This window comes from Lissotriton helveticus, assembly GCF_964261635.1.
Source record: "Lissotriton helveticus chromosome 1_1 unlocalized genomic scaffold, aLisHel1.1 SUPER_1_unloc_44, whole genome shotgun sequence".
Classification (NCBI taxonomy): domain Eukaryota; kingdom Metazoa; phylum Chordata; class Amphibia; order Caudata; family Salamandridae; genus Lissotriton; species Lissotriton helveticus.
Window position 1 is genome coordinate 228,074 of NW_027611686.1, and position 23,116 is coordinate 251,189.

The 23,116-nt window shown below is 53.2% G+C and overlaps 1 protein-coding gene and 1 pseudogene across 2 annotated transcripts in view; one reads left to right on the top strand and one right to left on the bottom strand.

Moving 5' to 3' along the window:
- LOC144806088 (uncharacterized) overlaps positions 1-23,116 on the top strand; it is an 851,437-nt gene that overhangs the window by 183,332 nt on the left and 644,989 nt on the right. The gene's annotated exons all lie outside the window — the stretch shown is intronic.
- LOC144806090 (uncharacterized) lies at positions 19,691-20,803 on the bottom strand (annotated as a pseudogene).

Below are 23,116 nucleotides of genomic sequence, written 5' to 3' on the forward strand. Positions count from 1 at the left end.
TCCCTCAGCCACGGGACGACTCTCAGCCACAGGAAGGCCCTCAGCCATGTGAAAACCCTCAGCCACGGGAAGACCCTCTGAAAGACCCTCAGCCATTGGAAGACTCAGCCACGAGAAGACCCTCAGCGATGTGAAAACCCTCAGCCATGGGAATACTTTCAACTGCAAGAAGTCCCTCGACCATGGGAAGACCCTCAGCCACGAGAAGACCCTCAGCAACAACCCTCAGTCACAAGAACATCCTGAGCCAAGGGAAGACCCTCAGCAACGGGTCTCAGCCACGAGAAGACCCTCAGCGACAGGAAGACGTTCAGCTGCAAGAAGTCCCTCAGCCATGGGAAGACTCCCAGCCTCAGGAAAGCCCTCAGCCACGGGAAAACCCTCAGCCACGGGAAGACCCTCAGCCATGGTAAGACCCTCAACTTCAAGAAGTCCCTCAGCCACTGGAAAGCCCTCAGCTATGGGAACACCCTCTGAAATGACCCTCAGCCACAGGAAGACTCTCAGCCACGGGAAGACCCTCAGCTACGGGAAGACCCTCAGCAATGACCCTCAGCCACAGGAAGACCATCAGCCACAGGAAGACCCTCAGCCATGGGAAGACCCTTAGCTGCAAGAATTCCCTCAGCCATGGGAAGACCCTCAGCCATGGGAGGACCCTCAGCATCAACACTCAGCCACAGGAACATCCTGAGCCACGGAAAGACCCTCAGCCATGGGAAGGCCCTCAGCCAAGGGAAGACCCTCAGCAACGAGTTTCATCCACGGGAAGACCCTCAGCTGCAAGAAGTCCCTCAGCCATGGGAAAACCCTCAGCAGCAAGAAGTCCCTCAGCCATCGGAAAGCCCTCAGCTATAGGAAGACCTTCTGAAATGACCCTCAGCTACAGGAAGACCCTCACCAATGACCCGCAGCCACTGGCAAACTCTCAGCCACAAGAAGACCCTCAGCCACAAGAAGACCCTCAGCCACAAGAAGACCCTCAGCCATGGAAAGACCCTCAGCCATGGGAAGAACCTCAGCCGCGGGAAAACCCTCAGCAACAAACTGCAGCCACAGGAATATCTTTAGCCATGGAAAGACTCTCAGCCACAGGAAGGCCCTCAGCCACGGGAAGACACTCAGCAACAACCCTCAGCCACAGGAAGATCCTCAGCCACGGGAAGACCCTCAGCCATGGGAAGACCCTCAGCTGCAAGAATTTCCTTAGCCGCAGGAAGACCCTCAGCCACGGAAAGACCCTCTTCCATGGGAAGACCCTCAGCCATGGGAAGAACCTCAGCCATGGGAAGACCCTCAGCTGCAAGAAGTCCCTCAGCCACAGGAAGACCCTCAGCCACTGGAAGATCCTCAGCAACAACCCTCAGCTACAGGAACATCCTTAGTCACGGAAAGACCCTCAGCCAAGGGAAGGCCTCAGTCACGGAAAGACCCTCGTATATGAGCATCAGCCACAGGAAGTCCCTCGGCCATGGGAAGACCTTCAGCTATGGGAACACCCTCAGCTACAAGAAGACCCTCATCCATGGTAAGATCTGCAGCATTGACCCTCAGCCGCTGGAAGACTCTCAGCCACGGGAAGGCCCTTAGCCACGGGAAGATCCTTGGAAATGACCCTTAGCCACAGGAAGAGTCTCAGCCACAGGAAGACCCTCAGCAAGGGGAAGACCCTCAGCCAAGGGAAGACTCTCAGCTATGACCCTCAGCCACAGGAAGACCATCAGACTCAGCTGCAAGAAGACCCCCAGCAATATCCTCAGCATCGAACCTCAGCCACAGGAAGTCCCTCAGCCACGGGAATGCCCTCAGCCACAGGAAGATCCTCGGAAATGACCCTTAGCCAAAGGAAGAATCTCAGCCATGGGAAGACCCTCAGCCATGGAAGACCCTCAGCAACTACCCTCAGCACAGGAAGAACATCAGACATGGGAAGACCCTCAGCCATGGGAATACTCTCAGCTGCAAGAAGTCTCTCAGCCATGGGAAGACCCTCAGCCACGAGAAGACCCTCAGCAACAACCCTCAGCCACAGGAACATCCTGAGCCATGGAAAGACCCGCAGCCACGGGAAGGCCCTCAGCCAAGGGCAGACCCTCAGCAATGAGTCTCAGCCATGAGAAGACCCTCAGCCACAGGAAGACCCTCAGCTGCAAGAAGTCCCTCAGCCACGGGACGACTCTCAGCCACAGGAAGGCCCTCAGCCATGTGAAAACCCTCAGCCACGGGAAGACCCTCTGAAAGACCCTCAGCCATTGGAAGACTCAGCCACGAGAAGACCCTCAGCGATGTGAAAACCCTCAGCCATGGGAAGACCCTCAGCCATGGTAAGACCCTCAGCTGCATGAAGTCCATCAGCCACTGGAAAGCCCTCAGCCACGGGAAGTCCCTCTGAAATGACCCTCAGCCACAGGAAGACTCTCAGCCACGGGAAGACCCTCAGCTACGGGAAGACCCTCAGCAATGACCCTCAGCCACAGGAAGACCATCAGCCACAGGAAGACTCTCAGCCATGGTAAGACCCTCAGCTGCAAGAAGTCCCTCAGCCATGGTAAGACCCTCAGCCATGGGAAGACCCTCAGCAACAACCCACAGCCACAGAAACATCCTGAGCCATGGAAAGACCCCCAGCCACGGGAAGGCCTTCAGCCAAGGGAAGACCCTCAGCAACGAGTTTCAGCCATGAGAAGACCCTCAGCCACGGGAAGACCCTCAGCTGCAAGAAGTCCCTCAGCCACGGGAAGACTCTCGGCCACAGGAAGGCCCTCAGCCATGTGAAAACCCTCAGCCACGGGAAGACCATCAGCCATGGCAAGACCCTCAGCTGCAAGAATTCCCTCAGCCACTGGAAAGCCCTCATCCACGGTAGGACCCTCTGAAATGACCTTCAGCCACAGGAAGACTCTCAGCCAAGGGAAGACCCTCAGCTATGGGAGGACCCTCAGCCACAGGAAGAGCATCAGCCACTGGAAGACCCTCAGCAACAACCCTCAGCTACAGGAACATCCTTAGCCACAGAAAGACCATCAGCCATGGGAAGGCCCTCTGCCACAGGAAGACCCTCAGCCACTGGAAGATCCTCAGCAACAACCCTCAGCTACAGGAACATCCTTAGTCATGGAAAGACCCTCAGCCATGGGAAGGCCACAGCCAGGGGAAGACCCTCACCTATGAGCATCAGCCACAGGAAGTCCCTCAGCCATGGGAAGGCCTTCAGCTATGGGAACACCCTTAGCTGCAAGAAGACCCTCAGCCACGGGAATATCCTCAGCATCGACCCTCAGCCACAGGAAGACCCTCAGCCATGAGAAGGATCTCAGCCACGGGAAGATCCTCGGAAATGACCCTTAGCCAAAGGAAGACTCTCAGCCACGGAAGGACCCTCAGCCATGGGAAGACCCTCAGCAACGACCCTCAGCCACAGGAAGACCATCAGACATGGGAAGACCCTCAGCCATGGGAATACCCTCAGCTGCAAGAAGTCCCTCAGCCATGGAAAGACCCTCAGCCACGGGAAGGCCCTCAGCCAAGGGAAGACCCTCAGCAACAAGTCTCAGCCACGAGAAGACCCTCAGCCACAGGAATACCCTGAGCTGCAATAAGTCCCTCAGCCACAGGAAGACTCTTAGCCACGGGAAGACCCTCAGCCATGGTACGACCCTCAGCTGCAAGAAGTCCCTCAGTCACTGGAAAGCCCTCAGCCACGGGAAGACCCTCTGAAATGACCCTCAGCCACAGGAAGACCATCAGCCACAGGAAGACCCTCAGCCATGGGAAGACCCTTAGCTGCAAGAATTCCCTCAGCCATGGGAAGACCCTCAGCCACGGGAAGACCCTCAGCCATGGGAAAACCCTCAGCAACAAACTGCAGCCACAGGAATATCTTTAGCCATGGAAAGACTCTCAGCCACGGGATGGCCATCAGCCACAGGAAGACTCTCAGCCATGGTAAGACCCTCAGCTGCAAGAAGTCCCTCAGCCATGGGAAGACCCTCAGCCATGGGAAGACCCTCAGCAACAACCCACAGCCACAGAAACATCCTGAGCCATGGAAAGACCCCCAGCCACGGGAAGGCCTTCAGCCAAGGGAAGACCCTCAGCAACGAGTTTCAGCCATGAGAAGACCCTCAGCCACGGGAAGACCCTCAGCTGCAAGAAGTCCCTCAGCCACGGGAAAACTCTCAGCCACATGAAGGCCCTCAGCCATGTGAAAACCCTCAGCCACTGGAAGGCCCTCAGCCACAGGAAGACTCTCAGCCACAGGAAGACCCTCAGCTCGGTGAAGACCCTCAGCAAGGGAAAGACCCTCAGAAATGACCCTCAGCCACAGGAAAACTCTCAGCCATGGGTAGACCCACAACTATGGGAAGACCATCAGCCATGGGAAGACCCTCAGCAATGACCCTCAGCCACAGGAAGACCCTCAGCCATGGGAAGATGCTCAGCAACAACCCACAGCCACAGGAAGACCCTCAGCCACAGGAAGACCCTCCGCCATGGAATGACCCTCAGATGCAAGAAGACCTTCAGCCACAGGAGACCCTCAGCCACAGGAAGACCCTCATCCATGGAAAGACCCTCAGCCACAGGAAGGTCCCCAGCCACGAAGACCCTCAGCCACAGGAAAAACCTCAATTATGGGAAGAACCTCGCTGCAAGTAGTCCCTCAGCCACAGGAAGGCCCTCCGCCATGAGAAGACCCTCAGAAATTACCCTCAGCCACAGGAAAACTCTCAGCCATGGGTAAACCCTCAACTATGGGAAGACCATCAGCCATGGGAAGACCCTCAGCAATGACCCTCAGCCACTGGAAGACCCTCAGCCATGGGAAGACCCTCAGCGGCAAGAAGTCCCTCAGCCACAGCAAGACTCTCAACCACTGGAAGACCCCCAGCAACAACCCTCAGCTACAGGAACATCCTTAGTCATGGAAAGACCTTTGCCATGGGAAGGCCTTCAGCCAAGGGAAGACCCTCTGCTATGAGCCTCAGCCACAGGAAGACCCTCAACCATGGGAAGACCTTCACTTATGGGAACCGCAGCATCAACTCTCAGCCACAGGAAGACCCTCAGCCACTGGAAGGCCCTCAGCCACAGGAAGATCCTCGGAAATTACCCTCAGCCACAGGAAGACTCTCAGCCACAGGAAGACCCTCAGCTTGGTGAAGACCCTCAGCAAGGGAAAGACCCTCAGCAATGCCTCTCGGCCACAGGAAGACCATCAGACATGGGAAGACCCTCAGCCATGGGAATACTTTCAACTGCAAGAAGTCCCTCAGCCACAGCAAGACCCTCAGCCACTGGAAGACCCCCAGCAACAACCCTCAGCTACAGGAACATCCTTAGTCATGGAAAGACCTTTGCCATGGGAAGGCCTTCAGCCAAGGGAAGACCCTCAGCTATGAGCCTCAGCCACAGGAAGACCCTCAACCATGGGAAGACCTTCACTTATGGGAACCGCAGCATCAACTCTCAGCCACAGGAAGACCCTCAGCCACTGGAAGGCCCTCAGCCACAGGAAGATCCTCGGAAATTACCCTCAGCCACAGGAAGACTCTCAGCCACAGGAAGACCCTCAGCTTGGTGAAGACCCTCAGCAAGGGAAAGACCCTCAGCAATGCCTCTCGGCCACAGGAAGACCATCAGACATGGGAAGACCCTCAGCCATGGGACTACTTTCAACTGCAAGAAGTCCCTCGACCATGGGAAGACCCTCAGCCACGAGAAGACCCTCAGCAACAACCCTCAGTCACAAGAACATCCTGAGCCAAGGGAAGACCCTCAGCAACGGGTCTCAGCCACGAGAAGACCCTCAGCGACAGGAAGACGTTCAGCTGCAAGAAGTCCCTCAGCCATGGGAAGACTCCCAGCCTCAGGAAAGCCCTCAGCCACGGGAAAACCCTCAGCCACGGGAAGACCCTCAGCCATGGTAAGACCCTCAACTTCAAGAAGTCCCTCAGCCACTGGAAAGCCCTCAGCTATGGGAACACCCTCTGAAATGACCCTCAGCCACAGGAAGACTCTCAGCCACGGGAAGACCCTCAGCTACGGGAAGACCCTCAGCAATGACCCTCAGCCACAGGAAGACCATCAGCCACAGGAAGACCCTCAGCCATGGGAAGACCCTTAGCTGCAAGAATTCCCTCAGCCATGGGAAGACCCTCAGCCATGGGAGGACCCTCAGCATCAACACTCAGCCACAGGAACATCCTGAGCCACGGAAAGACCCTCAGCCATGGGAAGGCCCTCAGCCAAGGGAAGACCCTCAGCAACGAGTTTCATCCACGGGAAGACCCTCAGCTGCAAGAAGTCCCTCAGCCATGGGAAAACCCTCAGCAGCAAGAAGTCCCTCAGCCATCGGAAAGCCCTCAGCTATAGGAAGACCTTCTGAAATGACCCTCAGCTACAGGAAGACCCTCACCAATGACCCGCAGCCACTGGCAAACTCTCAGCCACAAGAAGACCCTCAGCCACAAGAAGACCCTCAGCCACAAGAAGACCCTCAGCCATGGAAAGACCCTCAGCCATGGGAAGAACCTCAGCCGCGGGAAAACCCTCAGCAACAAACTGCAGCCACAGGAATATCTTTAGCCATGGAAAGACTCTCAGCCACAGGAAGGCCCTCAGCCACGGGAAGACACTCAGCAACAACCCTCAGCCACAGGAAGATCCTCAGCCACGGGAAGACCCTCAGCCATGGGAAGACCCTCAGCTGCAAGAATTTCCTTAGCCGCAGGAAGACCCTCAGCCACGGAAAGACCCTCTTCCATGGGAAGACCCTCAGCCATGGGAAGAACCTCAGCCATGGGAAGACCCTCAGCTGCAAGAAGTCCCTCAGCCACAGGAAGACCCTCAGCCACTGGAAGATCCTCAGCAACAACCCTCAGCTACAGGAACATCCTTAGTCACGGAAAGACCCTCAGCCAAGGGAAGGCCTCAGTCACGGAAAGACCCTCGTATATGAGCATCAGCCACAGGAAGTCCCTCGGCCATGGGAAGACCTTCAGCTATGGGAACACCCTCAGCTACAAGAAGACCCTCATCCATGGTAAGATCTGCAGCATTGACCCTCAGCCGCTGGAAGACTCTCAGCCACGGGAAGGCCCTTAGCCACGGGAAGATCCTTGGAAATGACCCTTAGCCACAGGAAGAGTCTCAGCCACAGGAAGACCCTCAGCAAGGGGAAGACCCTCAGCCAAGGGAAGACTCTCAGCTATGACCCTCAGCCACAGGAAGACCATCAGACTCAGCTGCAAGAAGACCCCCAGCAATATCCTCAGCATCGAACCTCAGCCACAGGAAGTCCCTCAGCCACGGGAATGCCCTCAGCCACAGGAAGATCCTCGGAAATGACCCTTAGCCAAAGGAAGAATCTCAGCCATGGGAAGACCCTCAGCCATGGAAGACCCTCAGCAACTACCCTCAGCACAGGAAGAACATCAGACATGGGAAGACCCTCAGCCATGGGAATACTCTCAGCTGCAAGAAGTCTCTCAGCCATGGGAAGACCCTCAGCCACGAGAAGACCCTCAGCAACAACCCTCAGCCACAGGAACATCCTGAGCCATGGAAAGACCCGCAGCCACGGGAAGGCCCTCAGCCAAGGGCAGACCCTCAGCAATGAGTCTCAGCCATGAGAAGACCCTCAGCCACAGGAAGACCCTCAGCTGCAAGAAGTCCCTCAGCCACGGGACGACTCTCAGCCACAGGAAGGCCCTCAGCCATGTGAAAACCCTCAGCCACGGGAAGACCCTCTGAAAGACCCTCAGCCATTGGAAGACTCAGCCACGAGAAGACCCTCAGCGATGTGAAAACCCTCAGCCATGGGAAGACCCTCAGCCATGGTAAGACCCTCAGCTGCATGAAGTCCATCAGCCACTGGAAAGCCCTCAGCCACGGGAAGTCCCTCTGAAATGACCCTCAGCCACAGGAAGACTCTCAGCCACGGGAAGACCCTCAGCTACGGGAAGACCCTCAGCAATGACCCTCAGCCACAGGAAGACCATCAGCCACAGGAAGACTCTCAGCCATGGTAAGACCCTCAGCTGCAAGAAGTCCCTCAGCCATGGTAAGACCCTCAGCCATGGGAAGACCCTCAGCAACAACCCACAGCCACAGAAACATCCTGAGCCATGGAAAGACCCCCAGCCACGGGAAGGCCTTCAGCCAAGGGAAGACCCTCAGCAACGAGTTTCAGCCATGAGAAGACCCTCAGCCACGGGAAGACCCTCAGCTGCAAGAAGTCCCTCAGCCACGGGAAGACTCTCGGCCACAGGAAGGCCCTCAGCCATGTGAAAACCCTCAGCCACGGGAAGACCATCAGCCATGGCAAGACCCTCAGCTGCAAGAATTCCCTCAGCCACTGGAAAGCCCTCATCCACGGTAGGACCCTCTGAAATGACCTTCAGCCACAGGAAGACTCTCAGCCAAGGGAAGACCCTCAGCTATGGGAGGACCCTCAGCCACAGGAAGAGCATCAGCCACTGGAAGACCCTCAGCAACAACCCTCAGCTACAGGAACATCCTTAGCCACAGAAAGACCATCAGCCATGGGAAGGCCCTCTGCCACAGGAAGACCCTCAGCCACTGGAAGATCCTCAGCAACAACCCTCAGCTACAGGAACATCCTTAGTCATGGAAAGACCCTCAGCCATGGGAAGGCCACAGCCAGGGGAAGACCCTCACCTATGAGCATCAGCCACAGGAAGTCCCTCAGCCATGGGAAGGCCTTCAGCTATGGGAACACCCTTAGCTGCAAGAAGACCCTCAGCCACGGGAATATCCTCAGCATCGACCCTCAGCCACAGGAAGACCCTCAGCCATGAGAAGGATCTCAGCCACGGGAAGATCCTCGGAAATGACCCTTAGCCAAAGGAAGACTCTCAGCCACGGAAGGACCCTCAGCCATGGGAAGACCCTCAGCAACGACCCTCAGCCACAGGAAGACCATCAGACATGGGAAGACCCTCAGCCATGGGAATACCCTCAGCTGCAAGAAGTCCCTCAGCCATGGAAAGACCCTCAGCCACGGGAAGGCCCTCAGCCAAGGGAAGACCCTCAGCAACAAGTCTCAGCCACGAGAAGACCCTCAGCCACAGGAATACCCTGAGCTGCAATAAGTCCCTCAGCCACAGGAAGACTCTTAGCCACGGGAAGACCCTCAGCCATGGTACGACCCTCAGCTGCAAGAAGTCCCTCAGTCACTGGAAAGCCCTCAGCCACGGGAAGACCCTCTGAAATGACCCTCAGCCACAGGAAGACCATCAGCCACAGGAAGACCCTCAGCCATGGGAAGACCCTTAGCTGCAAGAATTCCCTCAGCCATGGGAAGACCCTCAGCCACGGGAAGACCCTCAGCCATGGGAAAACCCTCAGCAACAAACTGCAGCCACAGGAATATCTTTAGCCATGGAAAGACTCTCAGCCACGGGATGGCCATCAGCCACAGGAAGACTCTCAGCCATGGTAAGACCCTCAGCTGCAAGAAGTCCCTCAGCCATGGGAAGACCCTCAGCCATGGGAAGACCCTCAGCAACAACCCACAGCCACAGAAACATCCTGAGCCATGGAAAGACCCCCAGCCACGGGAAGGCCTTCAGCCAAGGGAAGACCCTCAGCAACGAGTTTCAGCCATGAGAAGACCCTCAGCCACGGGAAGACCCTCAGCTGCAAGAAGTCCCTCAGCCACGGGAAGACTCTCAGCCACAGGAAGGCCCTCAGCCATGTGAAAACCCTCAGCCACTGGAAGGCCCTCAGCCACAGGAAGACTCTCAGCCACAGGAAGACCCTCAGCTCGGTGAAGACCCTCAGCAAGGGAAAGACCCTCAGAAATGACCCTCAGCCACAGGAAAACTCTCAGCCATGGGTAGACCCACAACTATGGGAAGACCATCAGCCATGGGAAGACCCTCAGCAATGACCCTCAGCCACAGGAAGACCCTCAGCCATGGGAAGATGCTCAGCAACAACCCACAGCCACAGGAAGACCCTCAGCCACAGGAAGACCCTCCGCCATGGAATGACCCTCAGATGCAAGAAGACCTTCAGCCACAGGAGACCCTCAGCCACAGGAAGACCCTCATCCATGGAAAGACCCTCAGCCACAGGAAGGTCCCCAGCCACGAAGACCCTCAGCCACAGGAAAAACCTCAATTATGGGAAGAACCTCGCTGCAAGTAGTCCCTCAGCCACAGGAAGGCCCTCCGCCATGAGAAGACCCTCAGAAATTACCCTCAGCCACAGGAAAACTCTCAGCCATGGGTAAACCCTCAACTATGGGAAGACCATCAGCCATGGGAAGACCCTCAGCAATGACCCTCAGCCACTGGAAGACCCTCAGCCATGGGAAGACCCTCAGCGGCAAGAAGTCCCTCAGCCACAGCAAGACTCTCAACCACTGGAAGACCCCCAGCAACAACCCTCAGCTACAGGAACATCCTTAGTCATGGAAAGACCTTTGCCATGGGAAGGCCTTCAGCCAAGGGAAGACCCTCTGCTATGAGCCTCAGCCACAGGAAGACCCTCAACCATGGGAAGACCTTCACTTATGGGAACCGCAGCATCAACTCTCAGCCACAGGAAGACCCTCAGCCACTGGAAGGCCCTCAGCCACAGGAAGATCCTCGGAAATTACCCTCAGCCACAGGAAGACTCTCAGCCACAGGAAGACCCTCAGCTTGGTGAAGACCCTCAGCAAGGGAAAGACCCTCAGCAATGCCTCTCGGCCACAGGAAGACCATCAGACATGGGAAGACCCTCAGCCATGGGAATACTTTCAACTGCAAGAAGTCCCTCAGCCACAGCAAGACCCTCAGCCACTGGAAGACCCCCAGCAACAACCCTCAGCTACAGGAACATCCTTAGTCATGGAAAGACCTTTGCCATGGGAAGGCCTTCAGCCAAGGGAAGACCCTCAGCTATGAGCCTCAGCCACAGGAAGACCCTCAACCATGGGAAGACCTTCACTTATGGGAACCGCAGCATCAACTCTCAGCCACAGGAAGACCCTCAGCCACTGGAAGGCCCTCAGCCACAGGAAGATCCTCGGAAATTACCCTCAGCCACAGGAAGACTCTCAGCCACAGGAAGACCCTCAGCTTGGTGAAGACCCTCAGCAAGGGAAAGACCCTCAGCAATGCCTCTCGGCCACAGGAAGACCATCAGACATGGGAAGACCCTCAGCCATGGGAATACTTTCAACTGCAAGAAGTCCCTCGACCATGGGAAGACCCTCAGCCACGAGAAGACCCTCAGCAACAACCCTCAGTCACAAGAACATCCTGAGCCAAGGGAAGACCCTCAGCAACGGGTCTCAGCCACGAGAAGACCCTCAGCGACAGGAAGACGTTCAGCTGCAAGAAGTCCCTCAGCCATGGGAAGACTCCCAGCCTCAGGAAAGCCCTCAGCCACGGGAAAACCCTCAGCCACGGGAAGACCCTCAGCCATGGTAAGACCCTCAACTTCAAGAAGTCCCTCAGCCACTGGAAAGCCCTCAGCTATGGGAACACCCTCTGAAATGACCCTCAGCCACAGGAAGACTCTCAGCCACGGGAAGACCCTCAGCTACGGGAAGACCCTCAGCAATGACCCTCAGCCACAGGAAGACCATCAGCCACAGGAAGACCCTCAGCCATGGGAAGACCCTTAGCTGCAAGAATTCCCTCAGCCATGGGAAGACCCTCAGCCATGGGAGGACCCTCAGCATCAACACTCAGCCACAGGAACATCCTGAGCCACGGAAAGACCCTCAGCCATGGGAAGGCCCTCAGCCAAGGGAAGACCCTCAGCAACGAGTTTCATCCACGGGAAGACCCTCAGCTGCAAGAAGTCCCTCAGCCATGGGAAAACCCTCAGCAGCAAGAAGTCCCTCAGCCATCGGAAAGCCCTCAGCTATAGGAAGACCTTCTGAAATGACCCTCAGCTACAGGAAGACCCTCACCAATGACCCGCAGCCACTGGCAAACTCTCAGCCACAAGAAGACCCTCAGCCACAAGAAGACCCTCAGCCACAAGAAGACCCTCAGCCATGGAAAGACCCTCAGCCATGGGAAGAACCTCAGCCGCGGGAAAACCCTCAGCAACAAACTGCAGCCACAGGAATATCTTTAGCCATGGAAAGACTCTCAGCCACAGGAAGGCCCTCAGCCACGGGAAGACACTCAGCAACAACCCTCAGCCACAGGAAGATCCTCAGCCACGGGAAGACCCTCAGCCATGGGAAGACCCTCAGCTGCAAGAATTTCCTTAGCCGCAGGAAGACCCTCAGCCACGGAAAGACCCTCTTCCATGGGAAGACCCTCAGCCATGGGAAGAACCTCAGCCATGGGAAGACCCTCAGCTGCAAGAAGTCCCTCAGCCACAGGAAGACCCTCAGCCACTGGAAGATCCTCAGCAACAACCCTCAGCTACAGGAACATCCTTAGTCACGGAAAGACCCTCAGCCAAGGGAAGGCCTCAGTCACGGAAAGACCCTCGTATATGAGCATCAGCCACAGGAAGTCCCTCGGCCATGGGAAGACCTTCAGCTATGGGAACACCCTCAGCTACAAGAAGACCCTCATCCATGGTAAGATCTGCAGCATCGACCCTCAGCCGCTGGAAGACTCTCAGCCACGGGAAGGCCCTTAGCCACGGGAAGATCCTTGGAAATGACCCTTAGCCACAGGAAGAGTCTCAGCCACAGGAAGACCCTCAGCAAGGGGAAGACCCTCAGCCAAGGGAAGACTCTCAGCTATGACCCTCAGCCACAGGAAGACCATCAGACTCAGCTGCAAGAAGACCCCCAGCAATATCCTCAGCATCGAACCTCAGCCACAGGAAGTCCCTCAGCCACGGGAATGCCCTCAGCCACAGGAAGATCCTCGGAAATGACCCTTAGCCAAAGGAAGAATCTCAGCCATGGGAAGACCCTCAGCCATGGAAGACCCTCAGCAACGACCCTCAGCACAGGAAGAACATCAGACATGGGAAGACCCTCAGCCATGGGAATACTCTCAGCTGCAAGAAGTCTCTCAGCCATGGGAAGACCCTCAGCCACGAGAAGACCCTCAGCAACAACCCTCAGCCACAGGAACATCCTGAGCCATGGAAAGACCCGCAGCCACGGGAAGGCCCTCAGCCAAGGGCAGACCCTCAGCAATGAGTCTCAGCCATGAGAAGACCCTCAGCCACAGGAAGACCCTCAGCTGCAAGAAGTCCCTCAGCCACGGGACGACTCTCAGCCACAGGAAGGCCCTCAGCCATGTGAAAACCCTCAGCCACGGGAAGACCCTCTGAAAGACCCTCAGCCATTGGAAGACTCAGCCACGAGAAGACCCTCAGCGATGTGAAAACCCTCAGCCATGGGAAGACCCTCAGCCATGGTAAGACCCTCAGCTGCATGAAGTCCATCAGCCACTGGAAAGCCCTCAGCCACGGGAAGTCCCTCTGAAATGACCCTCAGCCACAGGAAGACTCTCAGCCACGGGAAGACCCTCAGCTACGGGAAGACCCTCAGCAATGACCCTCAGCCACAGGAAGACCATCAGCCACAGGAAGACTCTCAGCCATGGTAAGACCCTCAGCTGCAAGAAGTCCCTCAGCCATGGTAAGACCCTCAGCCATGGGAAGACCCTCAGCAACAACCCACAGCCACAGAAACATCCTGAGCCATGGAAAGACCCCCAGCCACTGGAAGGCCTTCAGCCAAGGGAAGACCCTCAGCAACGAGTTTCAGCCATGAGAAGACCCTCAGCCACGGGAAGACCCTCAGCTGCAAGAAGTCCCTCAGCCACGGGAAGACTCTCGGCCACAGGAAGGCCCTCAGCCATGTGAAAACCCTCAGCCACGGGAAGACCATCAGCCATGGCAAGACCCTCAGCTGCAAGAATTCCCTCAGCCACTGGAAAGCCCTCATCCACGGTAGGACCCTCTGAAATGACCTTCAGCCACAGGAAGACTCTCAGCCAAGGGAAGACCCTCAGCTATGGGAGGACCCTCAGCCACAGGAAGAGCATCAGCCACTGGAAGACCCTCAGCAACAACCCTCAGCTACAGGAACATCCTTAGCCACAGAAAGACCATCAGCCATGGGAAGGCCCTCTGCCACAGGAAGACCCTCAGCCACTGGAAGATCCTCAGCAACAACCCTCAGCTACAGGAACATCCTTAGTCATGGAAAGACCCTCAGCCATGGGAAGGCCACAGCCAGGGGAAGACCCTCACCTATGAGCATCAGCCACAGGAAGTCCCTCAGCCATGGGAAGGCCTTCAGCTATGGGAACACCCTTAGCTGCAAGAAGACCCTCAGCCACGGGAATATCCTCAGCATCGACCCTCAGCCACAGGAAGACCCTCAGCCATGAGAAGGATCTCAGCCACGGGAAGATCCTCGGAAATGACCCTTAGCCAAAGGAAGACTCTCAGCCACGGAAGGACCCTCAGCCATGGGAAGACCCTCAGCAACGACCCTCAGCCACAGGAAGACCATCAGACATGGGAAGACCCTCAGCCATGGGAATACCCTCAGCTGCAAGAAGTCCCTCAGCCATGGAAAGACCCTCAGCCACGGGAAGGCCCTCAGCCAAGGGAAGACCCTCAGCAACAAGTCTCAGCCACGAGAAGACCCTCAGCCACAGGAATACCCTGAGCTGCAATAAGTCCCTCAGCCACAGGAAGACTCTTAGCCACGGGAAGACCCTCAGCCATGGTACGACCCTCAGCTGCAAGAAGTCCCTCAGTCACTGGAAAGCCCTCAGCCACGGGAAGACCCTCTGAAATGACCCTCAGCCACAGGAAGACCATCAGCCACAGGAAGACCCTCAGCCATGGGAAGACCCTTAGCTGCAAGAATTCCCTCAGCCATGGGAAGACCCTCAGCCACGGGAAGACCCTCAGCCATGGGAAAACCCTCAGCAACAAACTGCAGCCACAGGAATATCTTTAGCCATGGAAAGACTCTCAGCCACGGGATGGCCATCAGCCACAGGAAGACTCTCAGCCATGGTAAGACCCTCAGCTGCAAGAAGTCCCTCAGCCATGGGAAGACCCTCAGCCATGGGAAGACCCTCAGCAACAACCCACAGCCACAGAAACATCCTGAGCCATGGAAAGACCCCCAGCCACGGGAAGGCCTTCAGCCAAGGGAAGACCCTCAGCAACGAGTTTCAGCCATGAGAAGACCCTCAGCCACGGGAAGACCCTCAGCTGCAAGAAGTCCCTCAGCCACGGGAAGACTCTCAGCCACAGGAAGGCCCTCAGCCATGTGAAAACCCTCAGCCACGGGAAGACCATCAGCCATGGCAAGACCCTCAGCTGCAAGAATTCCCTCAGCCACTGGAAAGCCCTCATCCACGGTAGGACCCTCTGAAATGACCTTCAGCCACAGGAAGACTCTCAGCCAAGGGAAGACCCTCAGCTATGGGAGGACCCTCAGCCACAGGAAGAGCATCAGCCACTGGAAGACCCTCAGCAACAACCCTCAGCTACAGGAACATCCTTAGCCACAGAAAGACCATCAGCCATGGGAAGGCCCTCTGCCACAGGAAGACCCTCAGCCACTGGAAGATCCTCAGCAACAACCCTCAGCTACAGGAACATCCTTAGTCATGGAAAGACCCTCAGCCATGGGAAGGCCACAGCCAGGGGAAGACCCTCACCTATGAGCATCAGCCACAGGAAGTCCCTCAGCCATGGGAAGGCCTTCAGCTATGGGAACACCCTTAGCTGCAAGAAGACCCTCAGCCACGGGAATATCCTCAGCATCGACCCTCAGCCACAGGAAGACCCTCAGCCACGAGAAGGATCTCAGCCACGGGAAGATCCTCGGAAATGACCCTTAGCCAAAGGAAGACTCTCAGCCACGGAAGGACCCTCAGCCATGGGAAGACCCTCAGCAACGACCCTCAGCCACAGGAAGACCATCAGACATGGGAAGACCCTCAGCCATGGGAATACCCTCAGCTGCAAGAAGTCCCTCAGCCATGGAAAGACCCTCAGCCACGGGAAGGCCCTCAGCCAAGGGAAGATCCTCAGCAACAAGTCTCAGCCACGAGAAGACCCTCAGCCACAGGAATACCCTGAGCTGCAATAAGTCCCTCAGCCACAGGAAGACTCTTAGCCACGGGAAGACCCTCAGCCATGGTACGACCCTCAGCTGCAAGAAGTCCCTCAGTCACTGGAAAGCCCTCAGCCACGGGAAGACCCTCTGAAATGACCCTAAGCCACAGGAAGACCATCAGCCACAGGAAGACCCTCAGCCATGGGAAGACCCTTAGCTGCAAGAATTTCCTCAGCCATGGGAAGACCCTCAGCCACGGGAAGACCCTCAGCCATGGGAAAACACTCAGCAACAAACTGCAGCCACAGGAATATCTTTAGCCATGGAAAGACTCTCAGCCACGGGAAGGCCCTCAGCCACGGGAAGACCCTCAGCCATGGGAAGACCCTCAGCTGCAAGAATTTCCTCAGCCGCAGGAAGACCCTTAGCCACGGGAAGACCCTCTTCCATGGGAAGACCCTCAGCCATGGGAAGACCCTCAGCCATGGGAAGACCCTCAGCTGCAAGAAGTCCCTCAGACACATGAAGACCAGCAGCCACTGGAAGATCCTCAGCAACAACCCTCAGCTACAGGAACATCCTTAGTCACGGAAAGACCCTCAGCCAACGGAAGGCCTCAGTCACGGAAAGACCCTCAGATATGAGCATCAGTCACAGGAAGTCCCTCGGCCATGGGAAGACCTTCAGCTATGGGAACACCCTCAGCTGCAAGAAGCCCCCAGCAATGTCCTCAGCATCGACCCTCAGCCACAGGAAGACCCTCAACCACGGGAATGCCCTCAGCCACAGGAAGATCCTCGGAAATTACCCTTAGCCAAAGGAAGACTCTCAGCCACGGGAAGACCCTCAGCCATGGGAAGACCCTCAGCAACGACCCTCAGCCACAGGAAGACCATCAGACATGGGAAGACCCTCAGCCATGGGAATACCCTAAGCTGCAAGAAGTCCCTCAGCCCTGGGAAGACCCTCAGCCACGAGAAACTACCTGTGTTAGAATTGGGGGTCTCTGGTTGGCACGGGTAAGGACTTGTGACAAGCATGGACTCTCTCCTCTAGTCAGGATAAGGGGATCACCCTCTAAAATAACCCCTTCTCACCCTCTAGGTAGTGTGGCGCAAGCAGACAGGGCTTATCTCAGAAGCGTTTACAGGTTAAGCATTTGTGAACACATACAGTAACTCAGGGACAACACCACAAAAGGATACCACACTAGGTTTGTATCAAAAATGATAATATTTTATATAAGGCTTAGCACAAGATCCAATAACGGCAGTGAAAATGACCACAATACTATTAGGAATGCAGTTCTTGGTTTAAAAATGCGTGTCTATATGTTCCATACGCTTCGCACTGACTGTGCAGCTCTTTTGGGGAAGATCGTACCAACAAAGAGTTAACTAAATGTTGCGGACTCTCCGGTCCAGTGCACACACAGACATGGTGCGAATCGTACAGTACCTTGAAATGCGTCCGACGCGGACGAAGCGCTGGCATGAGTGAAGGCAGCTTTCCGATGTGAGTCCGGCTCGTTGCAGGCGTCTCTGGGCGAGGCGTTGGAGCGGGATTTCGGGGAGCGATGTGGACGGCCTGGGTCTTTTAGGCGTTCACTGTGCGAGGCGTTTGTCCGTGCCGTGCCTCCAGGAGGGGATGCTTTTCAATTCCCCAGCAGCGCGATATCAGTCGACTGGTTCGCTTTGGGCGTACGGGTCGCACGTTTTAGTGTGGGGCTGCTCGTGGACTCTCTATAGTGCAGTGCAAGGGGCCGAAACGCTTCATACATACGGGCCAAACTTTCATTGCGGTGCACTCAGATTGGGGCCTCCAGCGGCTGGGGATGCGACAAGCAGTGTGGCTCAAAGGGGATGGTGAAGCGGGTGAAGCGGCCCTTCGGGACGGTGCGAGTTACGGCTCATAAGCAGAGCGGGCTCACATGGTGCTGTAGCGGGAATTCCGTTCTCCTACAGAACTGTGCATAGAGATTTGGAACCTCAGTGAATTAGGATGGCCCAAAACTCACCTCAGTATCCAAAAATCCCCTTGCCAAGCTAGCTACAGTGTCTCATTGGTCATAACAAACTCCCAATGGTTAGACAGACCAGAACATGAACTTAGAATACCTCAGGTATCGTGGAACACATGAACACTCTTTCGCTATATAATCATTTCAAACCAGAACGCAGAGTAAAAGAGGACACGTGCATATTTGAAATATTTATTTACTAATGCAGGGTTTTCATACACAGTATCTTATATAATACAATCAAACATATAAGAAACAAAGTTATCAGCATAGTTACTAGTCCATAGAAAGCGAACGGTGACAGCATATTAATATGCTGAAATGAATAGGAATTAACAATACCTATTTCTCACCCTCCCTAACTAGCATAGTATATTATATCTATGAAGGTCTCATTTGGGTTTTAGCAGGGCGGGCCCATACCTCAAAATCTCAGTGGCAGAGGATCACATCATCTTCCACCAGCTCTCTGCATGCGAAGCACCATCAAGTGTGTGGGTGTGCTCTGTGCAAAGCAATATAAAACCCGCGTAAAGCTAGATTTTGGCAGCAGCTGCATTTATGTTATGGCTAGTGAGGTGCGAAGATCAGACCTCACAACAACACTGTGTTGAGTTATCCTTGAAGGTTTTCAGCACTCACTGTGCAGACAGTGTACCAACAGTGTACCAAGCAAAGCTGATATCAGAGTAATAACATATTATTCTCAAGTAAATCACAACGCTCTTCTAGGTTGAAAGCTACAATAACAATTATGTGTTGTGTGCAAAATGAAGCAAAAGGAAAAATGGCGTTTAAACATTTAATAAGCTCATGCTAACTTAACACAGTATGTAGAAACGAAGCAACTATATGACACCCCCCCCCCCCCCCAATGATCCGAGCACGGTAAAAACAAGGTAAGGCCAGACCAAGGGGCATAACATGAAAGCAGAGTCCAACTTGAATGAGCTAACGCCACTTTCAAAAGCAGATGCGATCACTTCACATCGGTCAAACTAAAAAGTTATAAACATTAAAATGTACGGCCCACTTATATACGAGCCAATAGGCCGGGGCTTAAAAAAAATTATTGGTCTCTTAACCAAAAAAGAACACTCAAAACTAATAATAAAAGAAATGCAATCAGGAACGTGCTATTAGCAAAAAGTTAGGACAGTACTGAATATGCAAAATATGCAGCCACAGCCTCCAGTATGAAATCACTGTCATCATCCGAAAAAAGTTCAGCCATCCAATTTAATAATGGGAAAGAGCACACGTGCTCATCCAGCACCGGAGTCTCTAGCAACATCAGAGGACAACTCGGTGGATTTTCAACATAGCTCTGTGCTAAGAAATCTTGCGCTGCTGCGAGTATACTCCACGAACCCAGTAGTCCATGCATCGCTGCCAAGGCCATAATCCTTTCGCCAGAACAAACCAACTCGTGAGCCACTACGGGACCCATCAGATGATTAAAATCGACATCAGGAGACACCGTCTTGCAGAGACACAAATCAATGGCCCAGTCAAAATCACAGCTCAGGCAGTGAAACACAGGCTGGACACATGAAAAGTAGGAAAATCGAAACGATAATCCAAATGCCGTGCTTAAAGTCGCAAGCGGCAGTGCACCATAGTATTCAAACATCCGGTCACGAAACAACGGCAGGAGGGGCTGAGCGGCTCCTAACGCAGGATGGGCATCCATTTTGAATAAAACAAAATATCACCAGAACTCCTGCGGCCAATGCCAGCAAAACAGGGAAGCCACCAAACAGGCTTGAAAATATAGAATGGAAGAATGCAGGGATCACTCCAAATATTTTTTCGAAGGAAGTCACGAGACCACTACTAACTATTTAAAAAAAGTGTGCGAGACCAGTTGTGGAGGAGGCATTAAAGATTTGACGAACCAGCTCGCTGAAATTTAATGGGAAATCAGTATTTAAAAGCGCATGCACTTCTGTGCGCGTGTTAGCTATGTGAAGGGCGAATGTTTCTCGGTCCGAACTCAGGGCCACCTCTTTTTGAGACAAAAGGGCTCTTATTCTACTCATACCATTGAACTCTGCTTTCAAGGTTGGGATACGCGGCCAGATGGAAACCGCTGAATTCCCATGTGTAGGAGGATACAGAATGTTTTTGCAACACACCACACGTTCTGATACGGTTACCACATAAGCGATACCAATAATTAACCCACAACATTCCTCGTTATTCAACAGTAAATAACTACCATTCGCCAGTAAAGTGAACGTGGGAACTATCGCGGGAACCGGAGTACCTTTTAAAACACAGGCTAAATTCGGCCGGTCCTGGTTACAAGAACCGTGCAACTGAATGTGTCTGCATATCAATGAATGATCAGGTGACTCTGTGCACTCCTCCCCATTAAGATAAACTTCTTTGTCGTCTTTCATGCATCGATAAGTAAATGGGAGCGACCATGCTTCATGGAGAAATGAGCTACCTAGCGGTTCATATCTGCCTATGGCAATATATCGCATACAATTTGTAAATTTGTACAAAGCAAAAGGTAATGTGATTAACCCGTGGATAAGCCACGTTGCAGCAGTGGCTTCAGCTACAGAAAATGGTAATGATTCAAACCTCTCAATGTGTAACATGGAAAAAGATGCATCACGCATTGAAAGCATCCGCTGCTGTTCAGTTAGGTTAAAAGGGGCAAAGAGAGAGGACATGTTCATGTAATTCCAAGGCACCCGACCAGCCTTAAGGGTCTGTAGGGTCCACGCAAATTGCATAATGGAACGTAATTGATTTTGACCATGGTATAACACAGACACTTCATCATGTACAATATCAACAACTGAAGACACAATATTATTCAATGTGTAAATTCGGGAAGAAAGCCTGTTAATACTGTTATCCACAACCGCAAGCACCTTTTCCAAATTAGCTTGATCAATTGCTCTAAGACGTTTAGCAGCCTCAATTTGTGAAGCCTTCCAGATTTCATTGTAAATCGCATAGACCCATCTTTTTGATCTACCACTAGCCGGGCCTTTAATGAAATCATTCAAATCTACATCATCAGTCAACTTGGATAGATGTAATTTAACAGCAGATAAAGTAGAATGTTGTAACCAATTCTGACACAGTTTGCCCACTGAGTAAGTGGTGACTGAATGCTCACTATCAAACCGGGGATCCGGCCTGACTTGTGTAAATCCGTCAGCCAAACCCAGAAAGCGACGATGGCAAGAATCCGAGCTTCTGTGCCACATCAGCCAACCCTTTGAATCCAAACTGGAAATATTAAAGGATGAATTGTGCAATAGTGTTTGCAATTCTCGAATGGAAAACTGTGTAACATTATTCCAACCGGAATATTCCTCTAAATCAGGGATAGTAGGTATATTTAATTTTTTAGAAGTAGCCAATCCAAAGCATGTTGTTTGTAAAACGGTGGAATTTAAAAACAACATATGATTTGGGATGAGACATGCATGGTGCAAAGCCTCAGTGCCTTGTACCTGCCAACTTTTAGAACCCCAAACTGATTTAAGGTCAATGGTTTCCTTCCATAGCTCGTAGCCCTCAACAGCTAACTGGTCTAGAAAGGACTTTGAGTACAATAATTTAGTATCGGTAAGTCTAACTTTGGACATGGACTTCTGTGTCATTTTAAAATAAAACGACTCAGGACTTGATTGATTAAAGTCGGTAAAATACGTGTACCTTTTAAAAAATTTACTAGAGCTGCCTTGTAAAGGGGCTGGGCAATGCTCCCACTGTGTGTAATTTACAGTAACCCTTCTGGAACTAGTTTTATGAAGGAAATGGTTGCCAAAATGTTGAAAGCAATACAAATCACCATAATCAGCAGAATCTAAATATAAATCCTCAGCATCAAAGGCAGCATAGTATTTCAAATCAGAGAACAGCGCTTCTACGGCTTGGATATCCCAATCATCAGAACGTATGTTTTGTTTCACCACATCACCCATGTTCACTCTGAGGACATTAGGGACATTAACTACTTCAGTAGGGCCATGGATTTGAAATTTAACCGCATCCCACACAATCCCATCAAGAACCGGCCAAGCAGTGATGTTAACAAAAGTCAAGTCTCTCTTCAGTCTGTGCGCAGAATGTGACGAGGAAAGTGGGGCCAAAGTTCCATTAAGATACCGAATGCATGTTCTCTCCTCGACATAGTGTCCATCAATAAGACGGAAAAAATAAAACACAAAACCACTCTGAATGGTCCAGTACTAGGTTATTGCAAGCCGTTAAAGCGCCAAGAAACCGCAATGGTGTACGATGCGCTATATAAGCTTTTTAAATTCAAATTCAAATACATAAAAAGGTAAATTGAAAAAAGCACTAGCCAAATATATGTCCAAGGAGGTATCAAAAAATGTTTTTTAAATAATGTGGCACAAATTGCAAAACGTGAGGGCTTTTTTGAATTCACTGAAACAGAGTCAAATGAAAATCTGGAGTCTGTGGCCAAACGAGTCTGTAAATCAGGCATCGATAAGTCAGCTGGAAAGGTGTAATCTATGTCATTAATGTTAGTAACAGGTAAAGTACTTAGTAAAGGACTGGAAACTGCAGGCATCTCGAGGGCCACTTCTAGCGCAGCATTAGAAGTAGTGGCCAAAACAGAATTTCTCACAATCGAAAGACAGGAGATAGCCGGTGTCATACTATGAAGAATCAGCCACCCTGTGTAATTTGACATTGTCAATTGAAATGAACCTGTTTTCCTTACGACCTGGAAGTGGTGGTAAAATGACTGTTCTTGTGCCCTTCACTCCAAGCACGGGAACCGGAGCTCGATAGGAAGGACCAAATTCTTTCTTGTTATCGATCTTCTCCCGAACCAGTTCTCCAACTCGGGGTAGCCAGCCAACTACCGGGATCTGCAACGCATCATCCGACGTGGAGGGCAAATGTTCCTTTGCAAGACTGTCTCTGGTCTTTTGTAGATCCTGTAAAACATTGCAATGTTCATCTACGTCAAAGGCTGTGGCCTGGGCCACGCAGTCTAGACCGTCGAGGTCAGGGACATACATCTTGATAACAAAGAGCATTTCGTATGGGGTCCG